The following is an 8,974-nucleotide window of genomic DNA, read 5'->3' as shown; positions in this document are numbered from 1 at the left end:
CGGGCATAAAACGGGAGTTACAGCCTAAGTATTAGCATTATTGTACCCTACCGTGTTATGGTGGTCCCATAAAAAATAAATAGCAAATTAAATAAGGCATTATACTTGATTTGAAAACATACTATAAACTTTCATAATGGTAACTCAGTTAAGGGCGATCTCCTATAGGATCCGAGAACGTCCCGGTCAGCTTGAGTTGTTCGCTCCACGTCTGAAATGCGCGTTGCAGAAATGCGTTGACGTATATCATGCCTGAGTGTCTGTCGTTCTGCGGTCATAGTCCTCTATTACGGCGGTGCAGTAACCTCATGCTGGTACCACTAATCCTCCAGGCCATGTTTCCTTCAATTCTCGCAGTCGTTCGCTAATTAGATTCGATGGAGAGAGAAAAACATTTATTGATCTCTTCAGTTTCTTTTTTTTTTCTTTGGGGGGAGGGGGGTTCACCCAAGTTCAAGAGTCCAAGGATGGCTGGTGACTGCCGGGCTTTCTTCACCAGCTGAAGTTGGGTCTATAGAGGTCGAGCTGGCCAGTACCCCCTCCCACTGCTCGAGGCTCCTCCTGTTTACCTGAATGTCTGAGTCTAGTTTTCTACATGCCCAGACTGAGTGGTAGAGGTTCGAGACCTCTGATCATTGCGTACAAATCTACCGTAACTTTCTGGCAAAATTTCATGGTATCTTGCTAAGTTGGGGTTGGGGCCAGGCTGTAGGCCCCTTAAGGCTGCTGCCGGTGCCCTGTTGAGGGTTTTTTCGAGCGCCGGTAGTTTTCTCCTTTCTAAATGAACCCATACGTAATCGTTTTACGATACGTGTTTGGCGTGGATAACTGCAGGGTCCTACCCAGAACCTCTCGGCGTGGCTAGCCTTGAGTGGCCCGGTCTGGGACCTCGTTCCCTGTGGAGCACATGTGTACTGGTGTCCATAAAATCTTGTCTTACACAGTAGACAACCATGAGACAGCGACTGAAGGGAGATCAGCGTGTGGTGTATGTAAGCCGAACGACGTATTTTAATGCAGATCTGCAATCTTGTCCTCCTAGTTGCCCTTTTGGTGTTCGCTGCCCAATTCAAAGCCCCGCCGCGGATTCGTTGCTACTAGAATGTCTTGATGCGGGCATCGCTTTAAATTTTAATCTCAAATAAGAGTTTTACGGCTCGCAGCAATATTTGATGGATTCATGCTAAAAAGGTAGAAGCATGTTACTTTCCACAACAATATTTTCGTAATTCTAAAATAAATCCCTTCTCTAGAAGAATTATTCACTCGCCACCCCGTTTTCTGTCGATTTTTACAGCATGGGGTTTCTAACAGAATTGCCTGACAATCTCGAGTTCTTAGAGGGGCCCAAAGTTTTTTAAACAAGAAAGTGATGTCTATGCTCTCATTCTAAGAATGAGCGTCCGGTTATCGTATTAATGTATTCATGGTCTTCGCCTCGTCCATTATGACCATGAAAAGTGGCCTGCCTGAGAAATTCCGACGGTTTTAGTAACCCCAAGTTCTCGATCTCACTATGTGTTTTTAGTAGACGGTGTACTTATGTGAAGATGTTGCAATTCGTTCGGCGTTCAGTAACAACATCAAAGTTATTCTTACGCAAGATGATGACCATATCCTCAAATTGACATTATCATTTGGTGATTTCTGAGGCTGATGTTTGTAACTTGTTAATTAAACCTCGATTAAAGAAACGTTTAGAGAGATGCGAAGTATTTCAATTATGAAGATATAGAGCGGGTTATAACATATCCGAACATGTATGCTTCTCTCATGCCTGAAAAAATCCCAATGTTTGCTGCACGAGCGGCATCTTTAAGATTCCCACGCCTGGCGTCACACATTTACCCCAGTCGCGGAGGTCGAAATTCGATGGAGGCGAAGTTCTAGAGCCCCGTGTACTGTGAGATGTCAGTGCACGCTAAACAAACCAAGATGGTCGAAATTTCCGGAGCCCACTACGGCGCCCCACATAGCCTGAGTCAGCTTGGGACGTTAAACCTCCATAAATCATAAATCACAATTACTGGCCTCTCTTAGTTCACGCCGCCGTAGAGCGCAGACGAGCGAGGACGATGGTGACTTGGTGGCTGATAATAATCCTTATGTCAATCTCGGCCCCAAATGAGATCTTGGGTCCTTTAGGAGATTAGTGGGCTTAGTTCAATAAACGCGAAGAGTAACATTCAAAAACAATCGTGTTTGGCAACTGGGCTGTTTGATGTAGCTTGCAAAACTTCGGAACATTTTAAACAAATCGTTTAGAGTTTTCTATCTTTTCCTCTAGACAATCACGGTTCACTGGAAAACAGTCAATGAAAAGAGAAAGTGCACCTCTGGGTGGATTTAGTAGTCATCTAGAATTCTTAGGTTTCACTGGCACCCTGTATATTTTAAAACAAATGAAGCAGGGTAACCTTCATGCTCTAAGAAAAGTGTTGCGTAGAGTATACGCGGGGTCGTTAATAATGACACGCGCCCACTGCAGCAAGTGAGTCATATAAAGTTCACTTTTTTGAAGATCGCGTGAGTGTTATCGCTACTCTCCAATACCACGAATGTGAATGACGCACAAAACCTAATTTCATTACCTGGCACGAGCCAATCCCAAAGCAGGCTAGAACATTAAATCGGGGCTCGTATCCGGTGTCCGAAAGTGTTCAGTAGGCAGGGACCAGAAAACGGAGATAAGACAAACAGAAGGAGAAACGATGAGGAGGCAGAAGAAGTATACACAGAAAAGGCAAAAACTGTCGATATTAGAAGAATAAAGTGAGTACGCGTTTACAGCACTTTTTCTGTGAGGGAAAAAAATGGTGGAGCAAAGCAGGCTGCTTCAAATAATGACAGTCTGCTGCTTGATACGCTTGAGTGTAAGCTCATTTTTTTTTTACCTGCATATAGCTACCACCATGGCAGCGATATTATTTTTGTGATCAACCGACAAAGATAAACGGGCCAATGGAGTTATGCATACAATTTTACGAAGTCAACAGCCCGAAAAATAAGCTGTATCTCGAGACTTCAGCAATAATTCAAGAAGTTACTTTGTTTGTCCAGGACTGGAAGCGCAAATGAAGAGAGGGTTCCAGCTATCTGGAAGACACGGCTGAACGGATTCGAGGTCAACTGCTTTCGAACACTGATAGTTTCCAGGAAAGCCGACGCCGACAATGTCGTACGCGAGCGTAGTACGCTTGTCATTAAATGGTAATTTGAAAAAAATAAAGTTGTTTCGACAAGACTTTCCTCTCAAAACGCGAAAGTGCGATTACCACAGAATTTATAAGGATGCCGTGAGCGTGTTCCCAGTTTTAAGAAGAACTGGGCTGGAAGCGTCGGCGTGTCTTGTCTTCAAGGTACGTGTCAAGAGTGGTACCGTCCTAACAGATGAGAACCCGTTTCCTTCGGCCGAGTGTCTGATAAGCTGGGAAGCCGCCTTTTTTTCGTACTGCGTTGATTGGGGCTTACCGTGCAAAAGTTGGACTCGCATTAATATGATTCGTTACGGAGTGCTTGAACCATGCAGTAGTGCCGACAGGTCCCAATGATTTCAAAGCGCCGTGGCCAAATGAGAACAGAAAGTATAACGTAGGGTCAAGTACAGTCTCAAAACAGAATAACGTAGTACCATGAAACGCAAGGAAACTTTTCTGTCTTTGTTGAGCGCAATTTCTGTTCATATTTTGCGGAATTCTCCTATATGCTGTATATTATGGCTTTGTTTTGCAATTTCCACGCAGAAGAAAGCAGTTTGCATGTAGAAATGATTGTCATAGATAACCTATTGTCTCATCATAAAATACAACTGCCGGAGAATAAACTACGTTTCCATGGTACTACATTAAATAGAAGTCTGATGCAGAATTAGGAATGGTGTTCACAAGGCTATTGGTCTGTGTGAAATCGTCGAGACAATCTGTGAATTTGACCAATGTCTTACTGACTAACGGGATGGACCATAGCAAAGGTGCAGTTAAGAAAGGGTCCAAAACTTGCAAGGGAAGAGTACGCGTACAAGCATTAAGAAACATTAATTTGCTGCGCCGTAAAATTTAAAGGACTGTTTCTCAGAAGCACTACTTGTAGCAACTATTCTCCGATTTTTTTTCTCCCTGAGAGCACAGCAGTGATCGCAGTCGTAGTGTAGCTGCCATTTTGCCACCACCCAAGCACATCTAGATCATGTTACCTGAATCGGCATATTCTCACACTGCCACACGCGCCACTAAGATAACACAGGACAGCCGGATAACTCTCTCTTTGGGCAGGAAGGAATGTTTGAAGTTATTGGTAGCAGCGCGCTAAAATTGTGTGGGAGCTTAATAAAATCACTCATACAACATATAAAAAGTCAGCTTCTTGATCGCTTTAACCTGAGGGATAATTGTTTTTTTTAATTGCACATTCTGATAATTGCTTCTACTTCCGTCGCTGGGTTATAACTCGGTTATTTCAAGTTTACTCCACTTAGGAGAATGCACTGGAATACATTGTACCTGGCTGTACGTGAATGTGGTCGCACGCAGGTTCAGAATTCGTATTCACAAAGAAACATAAAATCCTATGTTTACGGCATCCGTTAAACACTACGATTCATCAGTTGCGGTTATCTTGAAAACCAAGAGACAGAAATCAAGTAGCATGGATAGGATCACCGATATGATTATTTTACATTTTATTTGTAGGATTGAGTGTTTCTGTCGCTTACTACTTTTGATTATTCCTTCCACAGATGCATGAACTTGAAAACACTACTCTGAGATTCGTCGGACTCTCGGTAAGCATTTACTCCTTCTGTGGTTCCGACAGCCGTTTTTGAGTTGCATGCAAAGCAACTGGTTCATGCCTTGGAGGCACTGAAAAAGAAAAAAAAAGGAAGGCTTGAATCACGCCTTTTCTGGCATGTACAAAAATCCTCCCTCTTTGCCTCAGCTATTTGCAAGAACGCTCGTTTGCTAACAGTTACGCCTAGTTGTTATTCCCGTGTACTGGCTTAAGTTTCACAGACCGCAGCGTGACTAATTGTATGGGTGTAATGTGCCATAAACCAGCAGAACTTGGTACCTGCGAATCACCTAAGTAAATGATGGAGTTTCTCCTTTTGCAATGCTCCAAATATAACTGTACGTGCTGGAAGGCACGATATGTCGACTGCTCTTTGTTATCCAAAAGCAATTAATGTAGACCTAATGCTTGCATGCTTGCAATTGCTAACGATCATTAATTCATTAGAAACTCGCGATATGTTTATTAAATGCAAGCAGAGTGAATTACTGCGGGACAGTTAGATTACAATATTTGTTTTATTTTAGCGCAGTTCACGCTGTCGAACAAGAGTTCCTGTCAAATTTCTGTCGACCTTTGAAGATTATGAGCGCAACACGCATCCATGTATACAGGGCAACAGAAGATGCAAACAGGACGGCATTGATCCCGTTCTACGTCTGTCTGTTCCAATCACCTTTTATATTGTGACATTTTACGCTGGTTTGTCCATCAAGTGTGACAGCTTCCCAGCAGCGCATGCTTTGCCTACAAAATAATATAGAAAATTACCTGTATAACTACAATGAACAGATGTGGCGTATGCTTTACTTTACTGCAATAAGCCCTGAAGGTCATAATGCTGCGCAGAGGTTACACCATTTAATGTGCAGCATAGCTCTTCATCCAACAGCTGCATAAGGCACGTCTGGCGAACATTGTGCCTACGTTTTGTTGTATGTAACAGAAAATTACCATATCATATCATGCACACTCGACAGGATTGTCTGGTCTGCAAGTGCTTGATGTATTACGAATACCTCAGCACATGTGACTTGAACACACGAGCGCTACGTACGACATGTGCGGCCTAGCCATAGCTTAACACCCCCTCCCCCCCTCCGTCTTTCCTTGGCTTCCCAGGGCTAATAGGTCTCTTTACTTTTTCGCGCTTTCTTTTTCTCTCGGTATTCTCCTGTCTTCTCTCTGGTCCTTTTCTGCTAGGTGACTTCCGAGGCTATCGCATATCATTTCCTGTAAATACATGTCAAGAAGGGCAACTTTCTAAGTCGGAGCATATTCTTAGACTTTGGGAAGCTTTAGCTACTGTTCTGTGGTATGCAGGCTAGAGAAGCCAACCGAGAATTGCCAGGACGCCATGATGAAGTGATGCCCAGAAGTATGAACGCAGCGCAACTTTCTCTTTTTGAAAGTGTCCTGCTCGGCTGCTGCGTGAATATCAAGTTCGCCAGATGCTTAAGGTGTCGACAAGCACAGTCTTGCAAAACATATCCGCAGCCTTTATTTTTTCCGTCGTTTTCAGAAGCACTGCGATCAAACTGACACGGAGAGAAAGGCGTTCCCGAAACTGATTTATATGCACCAAGTAGCCCGATCTGTCACTTTTCTGAAATGAATGTTAGCGTTTCCTTCGAGGGAATCTGTTTTTGTTGTCGAATTGGAGAAAGAGAGAAACATTTTATTAAACAGAACACATCGAGAGCTTATCACATCTTGCTCCCGGTTGACGAGGGCCTGCTGGTCTACCAGTTTCGAAGGTGATAGCGCTGATAGGTGATAGCCAGGGGGGGGGGGGGGGGTAGACAAATCAGACCAAATCACTTCTGGAGAACTGCAAATTTTGAACTCTGTGTTTTCTTTCTTTCTTGATTAAGTATTGCGGCTTGCAAAGGTAGGTCACAGCAGGCAGTGAGTTATGCAACGTGCACTCAGCTGCGTAATTGCCGAAATTCGATGGATCATTGTGCATACTTCTTGTTTTCGTCTGTTGTTTTCAAGATGATGCCTTTGCTTGGGGTGTCCGTGGCTGACGGCGAAGTGGTCTTCGATGGCTTGGCGTGGTACATCATCCAGACTCTGCAGCAATTCCTCCGATTCAAGTAAACTTTCACCGTTCAGTTACACAGCGGCAGTGTACAGGCTCAGAAAGGCTCGACTGGGCAGTTGGTGTACCTCGCGACGAGGCACTGATCTTAATCCGTGACGTTTTTGATTGGTGAATGAGTACTGCCCCGATTTGTGAGACTGTACTTCAGCACATGTTTAGGCCCTGGAGATGCCGCTTTTTCGCAGAGAGCAATCAAGTGTTCCACCAACAATAGTTCTGAATAACAGTGCAATATCTTCTAATACACAAGTTCATACATATCTTCACGTTTGCTGTTCTCTGTGAGTAGAGGAGAATGGGGAAAACATGATAAATATTTGCAAATCGTCGAATTTTTATTATTCACAGATATCAGCAAACAAATGCCGCCGTGCCATTTGCTGCTGTGCTGCTCACTAACGAAGAAAAAGCCAGCTGAAGTTTAACACAGTAAAATTTATTAAAACTTCGAAATGTCGAATTTTTACGTCGTGCCGCGGGGCTATAACATTGTGTATGGAGTACAATGAGAGGCCTTTACAAAACTGGGATATTATGGTTCCTAGCTAGGAGTGTACGCGAAGTTGGCTCCATGAATATCAACACCACCTTCATGAGCATATCTGCCCGATAAACACTATTATGACAGGATCCAGCATTTTTTTTTTGTTTCATAAGCCACTTGAGATAAGGCAGCTCTACAGTCGAGCTTTGCATGTGTTCTGGCTCCTCGATACTGTTGTATTTGCTTTCGTCATCTCACTTTTCTCCTGTTTCAGTGTCCCAGCTGCTGCTCTTTCGTGCAATGCTGTCGAATGAGTATAAATGAAATTTAACTAGACTTGCAACATGTGTACCCGAGCTTTTGAATGTAATTGCATGGCACCCTGAAAAGAGCTTCCCCTATGTCAGAATGTTTTGTACAAGTAGCTATTTTCGCCCAACAGCAATATTGCGTCGCTCTGCATGGGAATACGTGTTACATAGTTCTCGCATTTCATATTATCTCATTTTCTTTACTGTCCTTTTGGAGCCTTGTCCTAACGCCTTTTCGAGCACCAAAACACATGACGGCACCGGCACTTCATCATCTGCACAGATTGTTTCGTGCCTTCTCAGTGCTAGTCAACAATTAATGTTTTTCTTTTGTACGTTCAGACTATCCTAAAGAGCGATATAACAAGGGTGCATCTATGAATTAAGCACTAAAATGATTATATTTGCTTAGTACCTACAGAATCGATGTCACCCTTTGATTAACGCGTAGCCTGCTGCTAAAACGTTGCTTTAAGAATTATTGGCGCAAAAATTCTCAATCTTTGTCACAGATAATATGAGTATAACAATATAGTAATAACTAAACATTTAAATTATTTCAGGAGCCTAGACTGCTTCAGTTGTAAGGAGGCGATAAATGTATCCTGCAGAAATTCACTACTTTTGGCCACTTTCGCGTTCGTGAAGATTCAATTCAGAATTTTTTCCTAGGCTTGAAAAAAAAAAATCTTGCAACCCTTAAAGGAACACTGATGAAAACTGCACCCATTTACTGTTATGTAAAAAGTGATTGTCTGCCTATTTGTGGCTATGACGTTTGTCCTGCGGAATAAGTTATTTATGAGCAAAAAAAATGAATTTAAAAATCCCGCCAGCTGATTAAAACTCGTGACGTCTTCAGCAAAAAAAAAAAATTTGACGCCCTATTTCGAAGGAAATACCAGTGCCGCGTAGCCTCTGGCAGCAGCTCAAAAAAATGGATGTGGACGCATGCATTTTGCTTGCAAAGTCAGCAGTTGATGGTGACACCTTTATTCCCATTTTGATCTTTTCTCGCTTGTAAAAGCTTCGATTTTAGTGAGAATGGTCTTTTTGTGATAACACAGTAGCCTATGGATGCAAACCAACTTTTATTCCTCTTTAGTTTGACTTAAAATTAAGTTTCAGTGGACGTGTATTATGTGAGGTGAAATAAATATAAAATTATGTTGGTGGCATATTTAAAATTTAGCGGGCACTAAGGATGAGAATGTCACATTTTTTCTACATGTCGCGCTTTGCTGCACTGTAACTGACACTAAGGAATCTGCCCTTTCTTGAAGC

This window comes from Amblyomma americanum, chromosome 4 (assembly GCF_052857255.1).
Source record: "Amblyomma americanum isolate KBUSLIRL-KWMA chromosome 4, ASM5285725v1, whole genome shotgun sequence".
NCBI lineage: Eukaryota > Metazoa > Arthropoda > Arachnida > Ixodida > Ixodidae > Amblyomma > Amblyomma americanum.
The sequence above is the reverse complement of the archived record's forward strand: the minus strand, read 5'-3'. Positions refer to the sequence as shown.